General features: G+C 34.8%; 1 protein-coding gene and 1 pseudogene across 1 annotated transcript in view; both read right to left on the bottom strand.

The window, feature by feature from the left end:
• LOC137628783 (L-asparaginase 1-like) overlaps positions 1-4,393 on the bottom strand; it is a 303,952-nt gene extending 299,559 nt beyond the window's left edge. Inside the window, exon 1 of the mRNA XM_068359997.1 lies at positions 4,242-4,393. The gene's annotated coding sequence lies outside the window, so the exon portion shown is untranslated. The remainder of the gene's footprint in view (positions 1-4,241) is intronic.
• Positions 4,394-10,208: 5,815 nt separating this feature from the next.
• LOC137628504 (protein bicaudal C homolog 1-B-like) overlaps positions 10,209-19,128 on the bottom strand; it is a 72,676-nt pseudogene continuing 63,756 nt past the window's right edge.

Raw genomic sequence — 19,128 nt, forward strand, 5'->3', positions numbered from 1 at the left:
GGCTGATAATTAAGATTGAAATAACATGAAAACTGATAACACTAGAAAATACTTTCAATATATTTTAATTCACATATTGTTTATGTTTTAAAAGATCAGTTTTCACTAATAGATCCATTGACTACTCTTACGCTTGATTGATATAAATAGGACTATCCCTATTTTCCTAATGTAAAACTTCAACTGATTCTAGATTTGGTCCATCATTGAGAGAGAGAGAGAGAGAGAGAGAGAGAGAGAGAGAGAGATTCCTTTGGTTCTCACTCACAATGAAACTTCCAATAGATCGCTATGTTAGAACTCTTCCACGCTCCTCTACATTCGTATCTTAAAGAAGTCTTTAAAAATTGATAAAATGTCGCATGCTCATGGTCATCACTACTATTTCTATTATCTTCATCATTCAAGGTAGTTTCGTGTATTTAGTAATAGGCCTACCAATTAACGCCATATGGCTTAACACTTCATGATCCATTAGACCGAGGTGTAACAAAACTGTTAAGAATGTGGAAAAAAAAATCATTGTTTTAGTAGGCCTACTGTAGTGAATGAAAACATATCAAATATCTATTGCAAGCAACTTGCATCTCGTTGCTTCTGGTTACACCAGGAAAATAACCGGGGTGAAACCTATTACGCGAACTTACGCAGTTAAGCTGATTACGAATTCAACTCTCGATCTTCTCGAGGCAAATAAGTTTGTATGTCCGGATGAATAATGATTGAGAATATATGAATGGCGTGTGAATAGGGTGGGTTTCTTGGTAGAATTATTTAGAATTCATCAGCTTATCCCAGACGAGTGTTACGTAAGGTAAGGACATATATACTTTTCCAATTTAGGCGTTGCCGTTTATCTTTTGCAGTTAGACATTGCCATGCAAGAATGGATCTCTCTCTCTCTCTCTCTCTCTCTCTCTCTCTCTCTCTCAATCTTGCATACTCCGTGTTTGATCATTCACTTCATAGTCTTTGACTTTAATCAATACTTTCCCGTAAATAAAACTCTCTCTCTCTCTCTCTCTCTCTCTCTCTCTCTCTCTCTCTCTCTCTCTCTCTCTCTCTCTCTCTCTCTCTCATACTCCGTGTTTGATAATTCACTTTATATTCTTTGACTTTAGTAAATACTTTCCCGTAATTAAAACTCTCTCTCTCTCTCTCTCTCTCTCTCTCTCTCTCTCTCTCTCTCTCTCTCTCTCTCTCTGCATACTCCGTGTTTGGTAATTCACTTCATATTCTTTGACTTTAATCAATACTTTCCCGTAAATAAAACTCTCTCTCTCTCTCTCTCTCTCTCTCTCTCTCTCTCTCTCTCTCTCTCTCTCTCTCTCTCTGCATACTCCGTGTTTGATAATTCACTTCATATTCTTTGACTTTAATCAATACTTTCCCGTAAATAAAACTCTCTCTCTCTCTCTCTCTCTCTCTCTCTCTCTCTCTCTCTCTCTCTCTCTCTCTCTCTCTCTCTCTCTCTCTCTCTGTTTTATGCACAGTCATTTTTGTAGGTTATTTATTTCACAAATTTAGTAGTCAGTTCACGTGTATAAATCATAATAGTTCCCTCTCTTAATTTTAGTTTTGTTTGTTTGTAAACATCAATAATAGCAACAATAAATAACATTATTAGATTGAATTTTTTTGCGTGGATTTACGATTATCATAATTTCATTTATGATATTCCACCTAATTTGTAAATATTCATTTTAGTTCCAAAACAAAAATTATATTCAGAGCTACTAAAAAATTCAGTGCCATGAGAGAGAGAGAGAGAGAGAGAGAGAGAGAGAGAGAGAGAGAGAGAGAGAGAGAGAGAGAGAGAGAGAGAGTGTGTGTTTGTAGTACCTTGCCAATTCTAGTCAGGGTAATTTTTACATAATGCAGTAACAATCGTTACAATATTTACTGATATAGTTAAACCCCAGGACACAAGGGTACCTGTAATACACACAAAATTGCCTAATTTATATTTTTTTTCACTTAATAGCTGTAGTATTCGCTGCCGTAAACACACCACAAAACAGTATCCCAAAATAAATAAAAGATTAATCCTTCTAAACAGCTAAGCTAAAAGAAACAAAACTTATATTAGAACTACATTGTACCTGCAGGCCAGATGCAGCCTGCAGGTGTTAAAAGAGATTCCCAGAAACTTTTGAAAACCTTAATGGGAGAAATGTAGGTCAAGACTCGAGAGTCTTATCAGCGGCTTCTATCCCAAGGCCCCAAATATAGCCACGGGCTAATTTTAAACTACCGTTAAATGTATATTTGTTCAAGATCTTTCGTAGATATGGGCCGTTTTGGAGGGTTATAATACGTAAATGTATATTTTCAATATGAAGTCTTTATCCTAAGACGTGCTTTCAAAGTAAATTACTACATAAAAGTCGCTTGCCTCTTCATCCACAAACCACAAATGCCTACTACAACTCTAGACCTATCTAATCTTGCACAAACATTCGCTCTTCCGGGGTATTTAAGCCATCTTCCTACACTGTTAACTAAACTAACCTCCCATTATAAAAGGTCTTTATTTTCGCCTACGATAATAATTTAGCCATTTTCGTTACAACCCGGTGTTGGGGCCTACGAGGGCCTTCAGAAACTGAGTGCAACAGATGGATTACACAACAGTTGTAGCCTATGTGCTTATATGGCAGTTGGAATAATAATTATAAAAGTAACGAGTTAGTCTAGAAGGCTGGGTAATATTCTGATATACAGTATCATCATCTCCTCCTACGCCTATTGACTCAAAGGGCCTCGGTTAGATTTCGTCAGTCGTCTCTATCTTGAGCTTTTAATTCAATACTTTTCCATTCATCATCTACTTCGCGCTTTATCGTCATAAGCAAATGTAGGCCTTGGTATTCCAGTTCTTCTAGTGCCTTGTGGGGCCCAATTAAAAGTTTGATGAACTAAGCTCTCATAGGGAGTGCGAAGAGCATGCCTAAACCATCTCCAGCTACCCCTCATCATGATCCCATCCACATGAGGTACTCTAGTAATCTCTCTTATAGTTTCATTTCTTATCCTGTCCTGCCATTTAACTCCCAATATCCTTCTGAGGGCTTTATTCTCAAATCTACTAAATCTATTGGAGATTGTTTCATTGTCATACCAAGACTCATGTCCATAGAGTAACACCGATCTCACTAAACTGATATATAGTCTGCTTTTTATATGAAATTTTAGGCGATTTGATTCTAAAATTTTACTTAACCTAGCCATTGTCTGACTTGCTTTTTTTCAATCTTTAACTAAACTCTAAAAAACCTGTACTACATAAATATTTTTCTACATTATACAGTGTGTTTTAAACAAATCCCTTTGCTCATCGCCTTCGCCAAACTCGTTTTGAGAGCAACTTTCCACAAAAAAAAAATACTCTACCGATTTTGACCAAACTTGGTTGACATGTTCGGTATAACCCAAGGATGAATCGAATATATTGTATAGAGTACAGTACAATTGCGCAGTAGTACTTTAAAAATCTCATTGTCAAGTAAAGGGTGAATATTTTGTGAACATTACACAAAATGTACAAAACAAATTTCAACAACAATTCGTAGACATGTGACGTATGACTCGAGGGCAAATTCATTAAATTTTGAAGAAAATACATCGAAGTACAAACATGTAGTGGAGTTAAGAGGAAATAATAGGGCTACATGCTTTGTTACACGTGTTTACTGTGAAAGCAAGTATTTTACCGTGAAAGCGAGTATTTTGCCGTTAATACGACTTTCAGGTGAATAACGAACATTATAAATATGAATAAACACATATACTGATGTACTTACATTAATGTAATTCATTGAAGTCTGAAACATTCAGATTTCAGCGTTTTTTTTTTTTCTTATCGTACTTACAATTCGAGACTTTAACAGAAAACTGCAAGGATATACGGTAATATCATTCATTAATATTTCTGTAATTACTAATTTCCGATAGATTCGAGTTTTTCGAATTAATAATATCAATATGTTTGAAAATAAAACTGGTACATCCGACCTTGGCTGAAACAACAAACGACATAGTATGCAATAGAACATCGAACGCATAGGCTACAAATGGAAAACTCGTCTACCTAAATACAACAGATTAGTTTTTTCTACAAATCGCAGGTATGCTAGCTGGAATCGTCACTATAGACAACAAAAGTAACTTAGAAATAACATGATATTCTTGTAAGTAATAGTTACAACGCATTTAAAGATATTCTCATAAGTAACACTTACCACGACTCGCCGGTTCAAGATACACGTGTTCACCACTTCACTTCACAACAAACTTTATAAACTCGAGCATTTGCTTAAAACAAAATGCTTTGCATTGGAGAGAGGAGGAAAATCTCACGTTGCTGTTGAGTCCGACAGTTACAGATGCGTTGCTTTGAATGACATAATTCTATAGAGTTTAAACATTTTCAGTTTTGGTAGAAGGAACCTGTTATGATGGAATTGGTACTTATAAGCAGATGGGTAGTTGGTGTTTTGGACAGACACTATCCAAATCGGTGTAATCGGAAATATCTATGTGGAAATAAGTGTTTGGCTTGAATATTTTCATCTTCGATTAAGATAATCTGTAGTGTGCCTTGCTTGTAGGACAAAGATTTACATTACTGACTTCTATAGAAATGATTTGGCTCCGTGACGACATAGACTAACCTCATGGCGTCATAGTAGTAGTATTTCAGAGCCATCTATTTTCTCTTCCTCTTGTTTCGTTAAAGTTTTTTATAATTTATATAGGAAGTATTTATTTTAGTGTTGTTGTTGTTCATGAAATATTTACTTTTTCCTTCTTTCCTTTCCTTACTGGACTATTTTCCCTGTTGGGTCCCCTGGCTTTATAGCATCCTGCTTTTCCAATTAGGATTGTAGTTTAGCAAATAATAATAATAATAATAATTCAGAGCCATCCGAGGAATAGCCTAGCCTTTGTAACAGCAATTATGATAATTTCAGTGGTTAACAAAAACGTTTTATGAATGTACATCAAATATAATCAAGCATTAGATATTCTCATCACTCTCTTGGGCATTATTCAAATATTCTCTATAATTAAACCTTTAAAAAATAGTATAACTTAATATTTGGTGTTACCTCTGCATTATACAGTAAGGTATTCATCAATTCGACATTGTGAGCGCGATCTACTAATTACTACCAAATTTTAGCCATTGTAAGAAATACATTTCCATTATAGAAATTTATATCATTAACCATGTTCGAGATTTGCATCACTATTCTTCAAAAACGCATGCATTTTGAGTGACTTGTTCCCTACTTTTTTTTTTAATTGTTATACCTTATGTAATACACAGGTTCTTGAGAGTCATATCTCTTCATGCCATTGTAGACAAGGCTGCATTTTAACATACTGTTTCCTGCTATGTGATTGGTTAGAATTATCTTGTCCAACCAATCAGCGATCAGGAAACTAAATGGGCACCGCTGCGATTCGGTGCAAAAGCGGGGTTTACACGGGCGAGCAGCTCGTCGAGCCTGGCTCGACAACCCTGTGTTTGAATTGATGTTCGAGCGTGTAAACGGCCTATTTGGTTGTCGAGCGCGCTCGTCGAGCGGCTCGATGAAAGTCAGGCTCATCTTGACTTTTGTGGGCGGAGCTACATTGTTTGACGAGCGGTGTGAACGGGTGTCGAGCATCGAACTTGTTATTCAAACCTGCTAGAGGAAACGTCATCAAAGAAATGAATAATGGCTGCCATTAATGAAAGTAAGAATGAGAAGGAAGTCGTACTTTGATTTCATACATACATATCGGGCTCATCCAGCTTTATGGAAAGTTAAATCAAAAGACTATTCCAATAAAGTAGCCAGAAACAAAGGAATAGCGGCTCTGCATGAAATATTGAAAGAATTAATTTTAAAGCAATAAGCAAGTTGGTGTGTGAAAATTTCTCTCTTTTTAGTAGCCAATCCTTCGTCCACTTTGATCTTTTTTTTTCCTTCTTAGTGCCACTGCTAAAGCAATGGCTATCAAATGGTCCTGGTCGAGAGACATGTTGACGTTGTTTTAGCACGAGGCACACTGAGGTTCGATGTACTGTCTGAAAGCTCTTCGAGCCGTTCTACAAGTAGGTTCGACAACCGGGCTCGGCGAGCTGCTCGGCCGTGTAAACCCGCCTTAAGGAACGCCCTTATCTATTTAGAGTAGGGATTAAACGTCAAATTGATTGAAATGAAACATAAACAGATAAAGCAGGAGGCTAAATGGATGGAATTATGGGACTAAGGATTAGATAATATGTTTAGGTTTTATGAATTCGCAACAGAAGGAATGGGATTGGGAGGCCATTCATGTTGCAGTATAAAGGAAGAGTTTCAAGTTGCAGATATAATTGAAGGATAAAAAGTTAGTACAGCAAGGACAATAATAAAAGTACAGTATACCATTATTATCATCATCTCCTCCTACGCCTATTGACACAAAGGGTCTCGGTTAGATTTCTTGAGCTTTTAATACATTACTTCTCCATTAATCATCTTCGCACTTCATAGTCCTCAGCCACGTATGCCTGGGCCTTCCAACTCTTCTAGTACCTTGTGGAGCCAGCTGAAAGCTGAACGTTTGATGAACTAATCTCTTGGAGAGTGCGAAGAGCATGCCCAAACCATCTCCATCTACCCCTCATCATGATCTCATCCTGCCCTGTATTTTAACTCCCAATATCCTACTGAGGGCTCTGTTCTCAATTCTACTAAATCTATTAGAGATGTTTTCATTGTCATACCATGACTCATGTCCATAGTCTGATTTTTATATGCAATTTCAGGTTATCTGATTTCTAAATTTTACTTAACCTAACCATTGTCTGATTTGCTTTTTTCAATCTTTCACTAAACGAATTCTAAAAACCCTGTAGTGGAGATCATAGTTCATAAATACTTAAATGATTCTACCTCATTAATCCTTTCTCCTTCCAATGATATTTCATCTTCCATTGCATACTCCATTCTTATCATCTCTGTCTTTCTTCTATTTATCTTCAGCCCAACCTCGTGTGTTATTTTATGCATTCTGGTAGGCAAGTATTGCAAATCCTGCGGGTGTTCTGCTAACTAGGACGGCATCATCAGCATTCTCTAGTTCTACTAAATTGCTATCGCCAATCCAGTCCAATCCTTCTCCACCATCTCTTGACTGTTCTACACATTACCAAATCGATGAGGAGGATAATCAACATGGGTGACAACACATTCCCTTGGAGTACTCTGCTGTTCACTGGAAATTCATTTAATAAGACTCCATTAACATTAACTTTGCACTTGCTATGCTCATGAACAGACAATCAAATTTACATACTTAAAAGGAATTCCATAATAACGCAGGACTCTCCACAAATTGGCCAATGCACACTACCAAAGGCTTTTTCATAGTCCACAAATGCCATCAAAATTTGGTCGTAGCCTATTAGAAGCACCCTGGTCTCAAATTTTTGGATGAGAGTACACTCCATAGTTTCACGTCGTGTCTGCATCTTTACCGTCCTAGCGATATATGAGTGAGGGGTTTAGGGGTTTACATATCTACCTGCAATCAACAGCCATTGCATGACCTTCTCTGGGGCTTTAGCTCTCTCATGTACATTCAAAAAATTTAGTATTACTTACTGAGACCACAATATCCTAATAATGTATGAGATTTGTGCTTCATTGTTGACACTGCTTTTTTAGGCCATTCAGCAACTATATAAATAATCCTAACAAATTCGTTCTTAATGGCTACATTAGAACTTAATTAAAACACTTGCAAACGTACCTTCCAAATTGGTTGCAGTGTTCTGTGCTTGACACCTCCTTTTTCGAGCCATTGTAGTGTTGCAACATAATCTAGGCAATAGCCAGGGGATTCAACACTACGTTTGAACATATAGTATTGTATCAAAATGCATATTTTAAAACTTTCAGGCAATTTGAGTCATCCTTAAAAATATGGAAGCTTGGCAAAATCTCTTTTCATGTTTCCAAAACAATACTTCGTTGTGGACAGTGACAGAGGCTTTGCAGCATATCTACTGAAGCCTGCTGTAGTTCTACACTCAGGAATTTGGTTATGGTTTGGTTAGTGGTACACTGTAGACATTAGCCTATTTTAACCATTTGAGTGCCATCCCCTCACCAAATGATTTGGTAGAAAAGCCCAGACTATTGATATATAATGTTACTCGGTTTAAAACCTAACGATACAAACCTTAGCTATTTATTTAGGGGTATTACTTTCTGCGAAGCTGAAATGACGAGCCATTAAAATTTAGCGAGGGTTAACTACCCATACCGCTAGTTAGCAGGAATAGGGGGAGGTTAGCTTGCTACCGCTTCCACTTGCACACCGGTGATTTAGCTCACTTTGCTTGGAGCTAGAACTTCAAGGGGATAGGCCTGGAGGGCAAGTTTGTATACATAGCTAAGGTTTGTATCGTTAGGAAAAATACAAATTATCGACGAATTTGTCATTTGTACCGTAACTGGAATACAACCCTACGCTATTTATTTAGGGTTGACTCACCCATTAGGAAGGGTGGACGTCCCTGCCAATCTGGCTCTTGGCATTACCCGGGGACTCCTTATCCGAGTATGTTAGTACTCAAAATAAGGAGTCCTTGCACCTTGCTAAAACCTGGCTATGCAAGGTAATCGACCTACGCAAGCTGTGTTGAGATATTTAGAAGTGTGACTGCCTATGTAAAGTTATTCCGAGTCTTTTTGTAGGAAAACTGTTGTAACCCAGACTTTCCCAATAGTACCTCGCCAGGGTATGGGGACGCAACAGTATTAGCTGAATACTAGGTACACATGGGAGCATGGTTTACCTGCGGTGGCTTGAGGTCAGCTTATGCAGAGAACCCAGGATGCTGCTTTCCCCAAGAGAGGGGAGGATGAAGAAGGGAATAAGAGCCAGTCAAACCTTTTCATTCATGCAGACTAAATCCGGGTAACAGTGCCCTCAACTTTCAGCTACTTGTCCGATAAGGAGCTTGAGGTATGCCTCCTTTTCATAAAGAGTTCTCAAATACTTTAAATGTAGTATAAAGAACTCTTACCCACAAGCCCTTATTCTCTACCTTTTTCAGTTAGTTGATCATACCGACATTTATAAATTATGAACTTTTAAATATTATTCACTCGACTTGTAATACTGAATACTACAGTAGGCTGGAGAGTGATCCTGATCAGCGACCGAGATACTGAAGAGCGTGCTGATTAGTCACGTCTTGTTCTTACCATATTCAAACCATTTTTCGGGACACGAAGAGTACCAACTAGGGGGGAAATCCATCACAACTGAACTGAAAAATAAGTGGGGTTAAACGGAAAGATGGATTTATAAATTTCAGCCCTATGGTAAAAACAGGCCCACGGAGGTCATTCAATCGTAGAAAGAATAAAAGGCTAAAAAGAGCAGGGAAATTGAACAGCAATTGGAAAGAAAGAAATCTGGAACAGACATAACAGAAGGCTAAAAGTGTATCAAAGGACCAAAGTAATACTGTACTGCTTTACAGACCTTTATGCAATGACTATCTGCACCAGCATCAAGACAAATACCCCAGCAACAAGAAGAAATGGCCATTAAATTAATGGTGAACTTGAAGGGTTGAAGAAACTCTGCTTAGACCTTTAGTAATGACTACTTTACAACACTTGGGGTAGTGTATCTATTTGTAGACTAAGGAATTCAATATTCCTGCACAGATTTCGAGTCCATTGTTCAAGGTAGCTAAGCTCTCTTACTACCACAGCTGATGTATTGTACAAGTACAAAGTTTATATTTTCATGTACTAGTGTTCATAATTACTCCAATACAGTACTTATTTTATATATTGATTTCAGGTACACATTAACACTATAACGAAGAATTTTTTTTATTTCAAACATTTATATTTCCTCTATTTAATACTAATATCAAGAATACTATATATACTTTACAGTAAAGCTATTTGTACAGAACAAACTACAAAAAATTAAGAATGGAACTCAAAATACCATAAAAAAAAAATTAACTTTCAGCACACAAAGCAAGGAATTGCTCAACATAACTAATGATTTCATTCTTAGACTCAGGGTTTCCAACTGTAATAAATGTAATGCATAGTTAAAAGTTATTTATATTTGGTAAAGTTAATTTAGTTACAATAGCAAAAAAGCTGGTGATCTAAGGTCAACATCATATACAGGTAGATTTAACCTACTTACTATGTAGTATTCTTGTGGGAAAAATTAACTTAAAGACGTGTTTGCTGGAGCGGATCCCGTCGTTAAATGATGAGTACTCACAGTTTGTAAGTACTCTTGAAATAGACCAAAACCTTTAGTTACTTCTTAACAACTCTCATGGTTATCAGAAACAAAACTGCTTTGGAAAACTTTATTGAAAACCAAACAAAATAAAGAATGAAAAATTGAAACCTTTCTTTCCATTCTTGTTAAAATATACGATCATAATTTTCTCAGCATGAATAATTTTTCTTCCTTTTTTCTAACACTACAAGATAATTTTATCAGCATGAATAATATTTCTTCCTTTTTCTAAGACTACAAGATAATTTTATCAGCATGAATAATTTTTCTTCCTTTTTCTAACACTACAAGATAAATTTATCAGCATGAATAATTTTTCTTCCTTTTTCTAACACTACAAGATAAATTTATCAGCATGAATAATTTTTCTTCCTTTTTCTAAGACTACAGGAGAAGTGGCCATTCCTACCATATCATATTCAATTTCACTAAAATATCCCCAAAATTCTAAAATTTTGTGTAAAAGATGCATCTAAAAGCTATAACAAGAATGGCCACTCCTTCCAATAAGAGTAACAAAACACTAAATATTAAATTAGACATGCATGGATATATATACAGTACTGTATATCGTATAAACTTTGTATTAAACATGCATGAAAATATATATATACCGTACAGTATATACTTTATAAAAGTGACTGCCTCGTACACGACAGCACCCTACGTGCTGTAAAAATAAATGAGTAACTTTTGGCATTTATGCCACAAAGTAAAAGAATCTATACTTAATATCACATTGCATTTCATTCCAACTCTTCGCTCTGTATGAAAGGACAATTGCTACTAATGGAATGAGCTTTTATAACGTAAAAATGAAATATGCTACAGGGCCCTAAGATTCATTCCTCTAAAGGGATGCCAACATCAAAGTGTGGAACTATAGGCACCGAAGGTAAAACCGCCTGAATCGCTTATTCCCTCAACTATTTTTCAATAGATTAATAAGGCACCAGGACATCCGTGAACTTCAAGTTCACCATTCAGTCCTGAGGATGTCTGCATGCAATCCAATACATGTGATCTTATAAACGACTGTCAATGAAACCTATCTTTAAACATGTTATATATTTCCCTTGACAAAAAAAAATTAAATCAAAGAAATACAGGACTAACAGATGAATAATCGATTCTTCCTTATGGAAATTATAGATAAAAATAAGAGCAATTAAAAAAAAAAAACATTAACTAAAATGCAACCTTTTGTTTATAAAGATGTTATATTGCAATGAACTAACAAAAAAAAATTATAAAGTTACAATAGCCTACATGAGACCAAGCTGCACAAAGCTGCACAAAAACTCGCAACTTTGAAAACTGAAATAATACCTTGAATTGGTTTCAAATCGAGCATCTGGGTATTCATCCTCAATTTGGCCGAGTGACAGCAATAACATAAAAAATAACTTCAATTCAACGTAGAAAACACAAGAACAGAAAGATTCAAATCGCTGTACCTTTGGCGATGAATCGCAAAATTCTCCAGTTGCAAATTGTAAAGATAGCATACAAAATACAGAAAATACTGAGTCTGAATTTAATATGAAACAAAAACATGTCTGTATGACGATGAGGAGTGTTTTCACTACATGAAAATACACAGATTCAAATCGCCGTATCTTTGACGATGAATCGCAAACTTCTCCAGTTGCAAATTGTAAAGATAGCATACAAAATACAGAAAATACTGAGTCTGAATTCAATATGAAGCAAAAACATGTCTGTATGACGATGAAGAGTGTTTTCACTACATGAAAATACACAGATTCAAATCGCCGTATCTTTAACGATGAATCGCAAAATTATCCAGTTGCAAATTGGAAAGGAAGCATACACAATACAGAAAATACTGAGTCTGAATTCAATATGAAGCAAAAACATGTCTGTATGACAATGAGGAGTGTTTTCACTACATGAAAATACACACAAAATTTGCTTGACTACCTACAAAAGGACAGAACAGTTCATACATAAACTTAGTCTATTACAATATTTCTAAATCCAACACAATTTGTACTAGAAGTTTAAGTTGGTCACATTCATGACAGGCTAAACCAGTCTTCCCTTATACATTAATAAAGGTATTTCAAGTCTGAAAGTAAATCTACAACACAGGCAAAAAGAAAAGTGACAATTGGAGCACTTATGTCATTGCTTAAGAAATAATATATGCAGTGGAAAAAGCAGCAAAACTAGTGTAACAATGCTTGCATTCAATATCAAACATTCACAGCCAAATGCTTAAATAGATTTGCTCCATGTAACTGCACTTAAATTGACCATTGAGTTTAAAGAACATTATTGAAAATGGAACGTCAACAAACTGAATACTGTACTGAAAGTCTGAAAAAACCAGAAAATTTCCAATGTTTGCATTTCAAAGGGTAGTTCATAAGCATATTGCACATCAGCTTAAGTTCAAGAGGGTTAAACTATTGTTCAGAGTCGTCAAGAATGATATAACCAGTAAAACAATGTACAAGCAAATACATACCGTACTTCAATATTCAATACAAACAACTTGCGTTCATCAAATGTTATCTTTTGTCAGCACACTGTGCAAGTTATTAAATATATATAAGGAAATTGTTATAGTTCAATACACAGCACCGAAGCCTTTAATTGTGAGGAATTGATTAATCACTCCCATGCAGAGGGTGACCCTTCTCTAGGCATAGCTGGGTGGTCCATTAGGAGTCATGTTTGCACCATAAAAGGGCTTCTTACTTGCTAAATCTGCAAGTTGAAAAGATTAAAAACAAGGGGTTAATAATAAAATACTTCGTTCTGTCACAATAAGTATAGAATTCCATTAAAGACCTTAATATACATAACATTACACTATAGCAAGTAGTATGTTACTTCGGAGAGACAGACTAACCTTTTATAACCATTAAAATACGTTTGCGGTGTCCAAAAATTTTTATTCCCAGTTCTTTCAGGTCCATTTCATCTAGTGTCAAGAACATATCAAGGTCAACTTCTTGGGCAGCAAATACGTCTGGTAAAAGACAAAACAAGTTTAAAGGATACCACCTAATGATCCTTTTCAAATTTAATGTCCTACTACCTTAACCGCAGGTTTACTTATACTGTACATGGTTGACCACCTGGTACAAATTCAGAAATCTATACACTGAAATTCACTTATAAATAATAGAATTTCAGTGCTTAGGATTACTGTACTATCCAATTTCCCAGGGTTAAGGGGAAGGTAAAGATATGAAATAAATTTTTTAAGTGATTTTTATTTTCTCTAGCTAGACAAACCAGTCTTAAAAAAGGCTTTTAGTTAAAATGGTACTGTAGTTGGTTAAGGTTACCATAGTGAAAGGGATACTGAATAGTTAATAAGGTAGTTGGTTAACGTACTGGAATGGACACTGAATAATTAATAAGGTAGTTGGGTAACATACTGGAATGAATACTGAAAAGTTAAAAAGGTACTGTAGTTGGTTAAGGTTAATGTACTGGAATGAATACTGAATAGTTAATAAGGTAGTTGGTTAACATATTGTAATGAACACTGAATAGTTAATAAGGTAGTTGGTTAACATATTGGAATGGACACTGAATAATTAATAAGGTAGTTGGGTAACATACTGGAATGAATACTGAAAAGTTAAAAAGGTACTGTAGTTGGTTAAGGTTAATGTACTGGAATGAATACTGAATAGTTAATAAGGTAGTTGGTTAACATACTGTAATGAACACTGAATAGTTAATAAGGTAGTTGGTTAACATATTGGAATGGACACTGAATAGTTAATAAGGTAGTTGGTTAACGTACTGGAATGGACACTGAATAGTAATAAGGTAGTTGGTTAACATACTGGAATGGACACTGAATAATTAATAAGGTAGTTGGTTAACATACTGGAATGGACACTGAATAATTAATAAGGTAGTTGGTTAACATATTGGAATGGACACTGAATAGTTAATAAGGTAGTTGGTTAACATATTGGAATGGACACTGAATAGTAATAAGGTAGTTGGTTAACATACTGGAATGGACACTGAATAATTAATAAGGTAGTTGGGTAACATACTGGAATGAATACTGAAAAGTTAAAAAGGTACTGTAGTTGGTTAAGGTTAATGTACTGGAATGAATACTGAATAGTTAATAAGGTAGTTGGTTAACATACTGTAATGAACACTGAATAGTTAATAAGGTAGTTGGTTAACATACTGGAATGGACACTGAATAATTAATAAGGTAGTTGGTTAACATACTGGAATGGACACTGAATAATTAATAAGGTAGTTGGTTAACGTACTGGAATGGACACTGAATAGTAATAAGGTAGTTGGTTAACATACTGGAATGGACACTGAATAATTAATAAGGTAGTTGGTTAACATACTGGAATGGACACTGAATAATTAATAAGGTAGTTGGTTAACGTACTGGAATGGACACTGAATAGTAATAAGGTAGTTGGTTAACATACTGGAATGAACACTGAATAATTAATAAGGTAGTTGGTTAACGTACTGGAATGGACACTGAATAATTAATAAGGTAGTTGGTTAACATACTGGAATGGACACTGAATAGTTAATAAGGTAGTTGGTTAACATACTGGAATGGACACTGAATAATTAATAAGGTAGTTGGTTAACATACTGGAATGGACACTGAATAGTTAATAAGGTAGTTGGTTAACATATTGGAATGGACACTGAATAATTAATAAGGTAGTTGGTTAACATACTGGAATGGACACTGAATAGTAATAAGGTAGTTGGTTAACATACTGGAATGGACACTGAATAATTAATAAGGTAGTTGGTTAACATACTGGAATGGACACTGAATAATTAATAAGGTAGTTGGTTAACGTACTGGAATGGACACTGAATAGTAATAAGGTAGTTGGTTAACATACTGGAATGGACACTGAATAATTAATAAGGTAGTTGGTTAACATATTGGAATGGACACTGAATAGTTAATAAGGTAGTTGGTTAACATATTGGAATGGACACTGAATAGTTAATAAGGTAGTTGGTTAACGTACTGGAATGGACACTGAATAGTAATAAGGTAGTTGGTTAACATATTGGAATGGACACTGAATAGTTAATAAGGTAGTTGGTTAACATATTGGAATGGACACTGAATAGTTAATAAGGTAGTTGGTTAACATATTGGAATGGACACTGAATAGTTAATAAGGTAGTTGGTTAACATACTGTAATGAACACTGAATAATTAATAAGGTAGTTGGTTAACATATTGGAATGGACACTGAATAGTAATAAGGTAGTTGGTTAACATACTGTAATGAACACTGAATAATTAATAAGGTAGTTGGTTAACGTACTGGAATGGACACTGAATAGTTAATAAGGTAGTTGGTTAACATATTGGAATGGACACTGAATAGTTAATAAGGTAGTTGGTTAACATACTGTAATGAACACTGAATAATTAATAAGGTAGTTGGTTAACATATTGGAATGGACACTGAATAGTAATAAGGTAGTTGGTTAACATACTGTAATGAACACTGAATAATTAATAAGGTAGTTGGTTAACATATTGGAATGGACACTGAATAGTAATAAGGTAGTTGGTTAACATACTGTAATGAACACTGAATAATTAATAAGGTAGTTGGTTAACATATTGGAATGGACACTGAATAGTAATAAGGTAGTTGGTTAACATACTGTAATGAACACTGAATAATTAATAAGGTAGTTGGTTAACATATTGGAATGGACACTGAATAGTAATAAGGTAGTTGGTTAACGTACTGGAATGGACACTGAATAGTAATAAGGTAGTTGGTTAACATACTGTAATGAACACTGAATAATTAATAAGGTAGTTGGTTAACATATTGGAATGGACACTGAATAGTTAATAAGGTAGTTGGTTAACATATTGGAATGGACACTGAATAGTTAATAAGGTAGTTGGTTAACATATTGGAATGGACACTGAATAGTAATAAGGTAGTTGGTTAACATACTGGAATGGACACTGAATAATTAATAAGGTAGTTGGTTAACATATTGGAATGGACACTGAATAGTAATAAGGTAGTTGGTTAACGTACTGGAATGGACACTGAATAGTAATAAGGTAGTTGGTTAACGTACTGGAATGGACACTGAATAGTTAATAAGGTAGTTGGTTAACATATTGGAATGGACACTGAATAATTAATAAGGTAGTTGGTTAACATATTGGAATGGACACTGAATAGTTAATAAGGTAGTTGGTTAACATATTGGAATGGACACTGAATAGTAATAAGGTAGTTGGTTAACATACTGGAATGGACACTGAATAATTAATAAGGTAGTTGGTTAACATATTGGAATGGACACTGAATAGTAATAAGGTAGTTGGTTAACATACTGTAATGAACACTGAATAATTAATAAGGTAGTTGGTTAACATATTGGAATGGACACTGAATAGTTAATAAGGTAGTTGGTTAACATATTGGAATGGACACTGAATAGTTAATAAGGTAGTTGGTTAACATATTGGAATGGACACTGAATAGTTAATAAGGTAGTTGGTTAACATATTGGAATGGACACTGAATAGTAATAAGGTAGTTGGTTAACATACTGTAATGAACACTGAATAATTAATAAGGTAGTTGGTTAACATATTGGAATGGACACTGAATAGTTAATAAGGTAGTTGGTTAACATATTGGAATGGACACTGAATAGTTAATAAGGTAGTTGGTTAACATATTGGAATGGACACTGAATAGTAATAAGGTAGTTGGTTAACATACTGTAATGAACACTGAATAATTAATAAGGTAGTTGGTTAACATATTGGAATGGACACTGAATAGTTAATAAGGTAGTTGGTTAACATATTGGAATGGACACTGAATAGTTAATAAGGTAGTTGGTTAACATATTGGAATGGACACTGTATAGTAATAAGGTAGTTGGTTAACGTACTGGAATGGACACTGAATAGTTAATAAGGTAGTTGGTTAACATATTGGAATGGACACTGAATAGTTAATAAGGTAGTTGGTTAACATACTGTAATGAACACTGAATAATTAATAAGGTAGTTGGTTAACATATTGGAATGGACACTGAATAGTAATAAGGTAGTTGGTTAACATACTGTAATGAACACTGAATAATTAATAAGGTAGTTGGTTAACATATTGGAATGGACACTGAATAGTAATAAGGTAGTTGGTTAACGTACTGGAATGGACACTGAATAGTAATAAGGTAGTTGGTTAACATACTGTAATGAACACTGAATAATTAATAAGGTAGTTGGTTAACATATTGGAATGGACACTGAATAGTTAATAAGGTAGTTGGTTAACATATTGGAATGGACACTGAATAGTAATAAGGTAGTTGGTTAACATACTGTAATGAACACTGAATAATTAATAAGGTAGTTGGTTAACATATTGGAATGGACACTGAATAGTTAATAAGGTAGTTGGTTAACGTACTGGAATGGACACTGAATAGTAATAAGGTAGTTGGTTAACATACTGTAATGAACACTGAATAATTAATAAGGTAGTTGGTTAACATATTGGAATGGACACTGAATAGTTAATAAGGTAGTTGGTTAACATATTGGAATGGACACTGAATAGTTAATAAGGTAGTTGGTTAACATATTGGAATGGACACTGAATAGTTAATAAGGTAGTTGGTTAACATATTGGAATGGACACTGAATAGTTAATAAGGTAGTTGGTTAACATATTGGAATGGACACTGAATAGTTAATAAGGTAGTTGGTTAACATATTGGAATGGACACTGAATAGTTAATAAGGAAGTTGGTTAACGTACTGGAATGGACATTTAATAAGGTAGCTGGTTAACATACTGGAATGGTATAGTTAATAAGGTAGTTGGTTAACATATTGGAATGGACACTGAATGGTTAATAAGGTAGTTGGTTAACATATTGGAATGGACACTGAATAGTTAATAAGGTAGTTGGTTAACATACTGGAATGGACACTGAATAATTAATAAGGTAGTTGGTTAACATATTGGAATGGACACTGAATAGTTAATAAGGTAGTTGGTTAACATACTGAAATTAACACTGAATAGTTAATAAGGTAATATAGTTGGTTAAGGTTAACTTAGTGGAAGGGACAATTAATAGTAAATAAGGTAGTTGGTTAATGTACTGGAATGGACACTGTATAGTTAACCCTTTTACCCCCAATGGACGTACTGGTACGTTTCACTAAACTCATCCCTTTACCCCCATGGACATACTGGTACGTCCTTGCAAAAAACTGCTATTTGCATTTTTTTTTTTTTTGTATATTTTTGATAACTTTATGAGAAACTTCAGGCATTTTTCAAAAGAATGAGACCAACCTGACCTCTCTCTGACAAAAATTAAGGCTGTTAGAGCAATTTAAAAAATATATATTGCAATATGTGCTTGAAGAAAAAAAAAACACCCGGGGTTAAGGGTTGGAATGTTCCAAATAGTCTGGGGGTGAAAGGGTTAATAAGGTAGTTGGTTAACATACTGGAATGAACACTGAATAGTTAATAAGGTAGTTGGTTAACATACTGGAATGGACACTGAATAGTTAACAAGGTTAACATAGTGGAAGGGACAATTAATAGTTAATAAGGTAGTCTGTTAACATACTGGAATGGACACTGTATAGTTAATAAGGTACTTGGTTAACATACTAGAATGGACACTGAATAGTTAACAAGGTACTGTAGTTGATTATCATTATTATTACTTGCTAAGCTACAACCTCAGTTGGAAAAGCAGGATGCTACAAGC

This window comes from Palaemon carinicauda, chromosome 36 (genome assembly GCF_036898095.1).
Source record: "Palaemon carinicauda isolate YSFRI2023 chromosome 36, ASM3689809v2, whole genome shotgun sequence".
Classification (NCBI taxonomy): domain Eukaryota; kingdom Metazoa; phylum Arthropoda; class Malacostraca; order Decapoda; family Palaemonidae; genus Palaemon; species Palaemon carinicauda.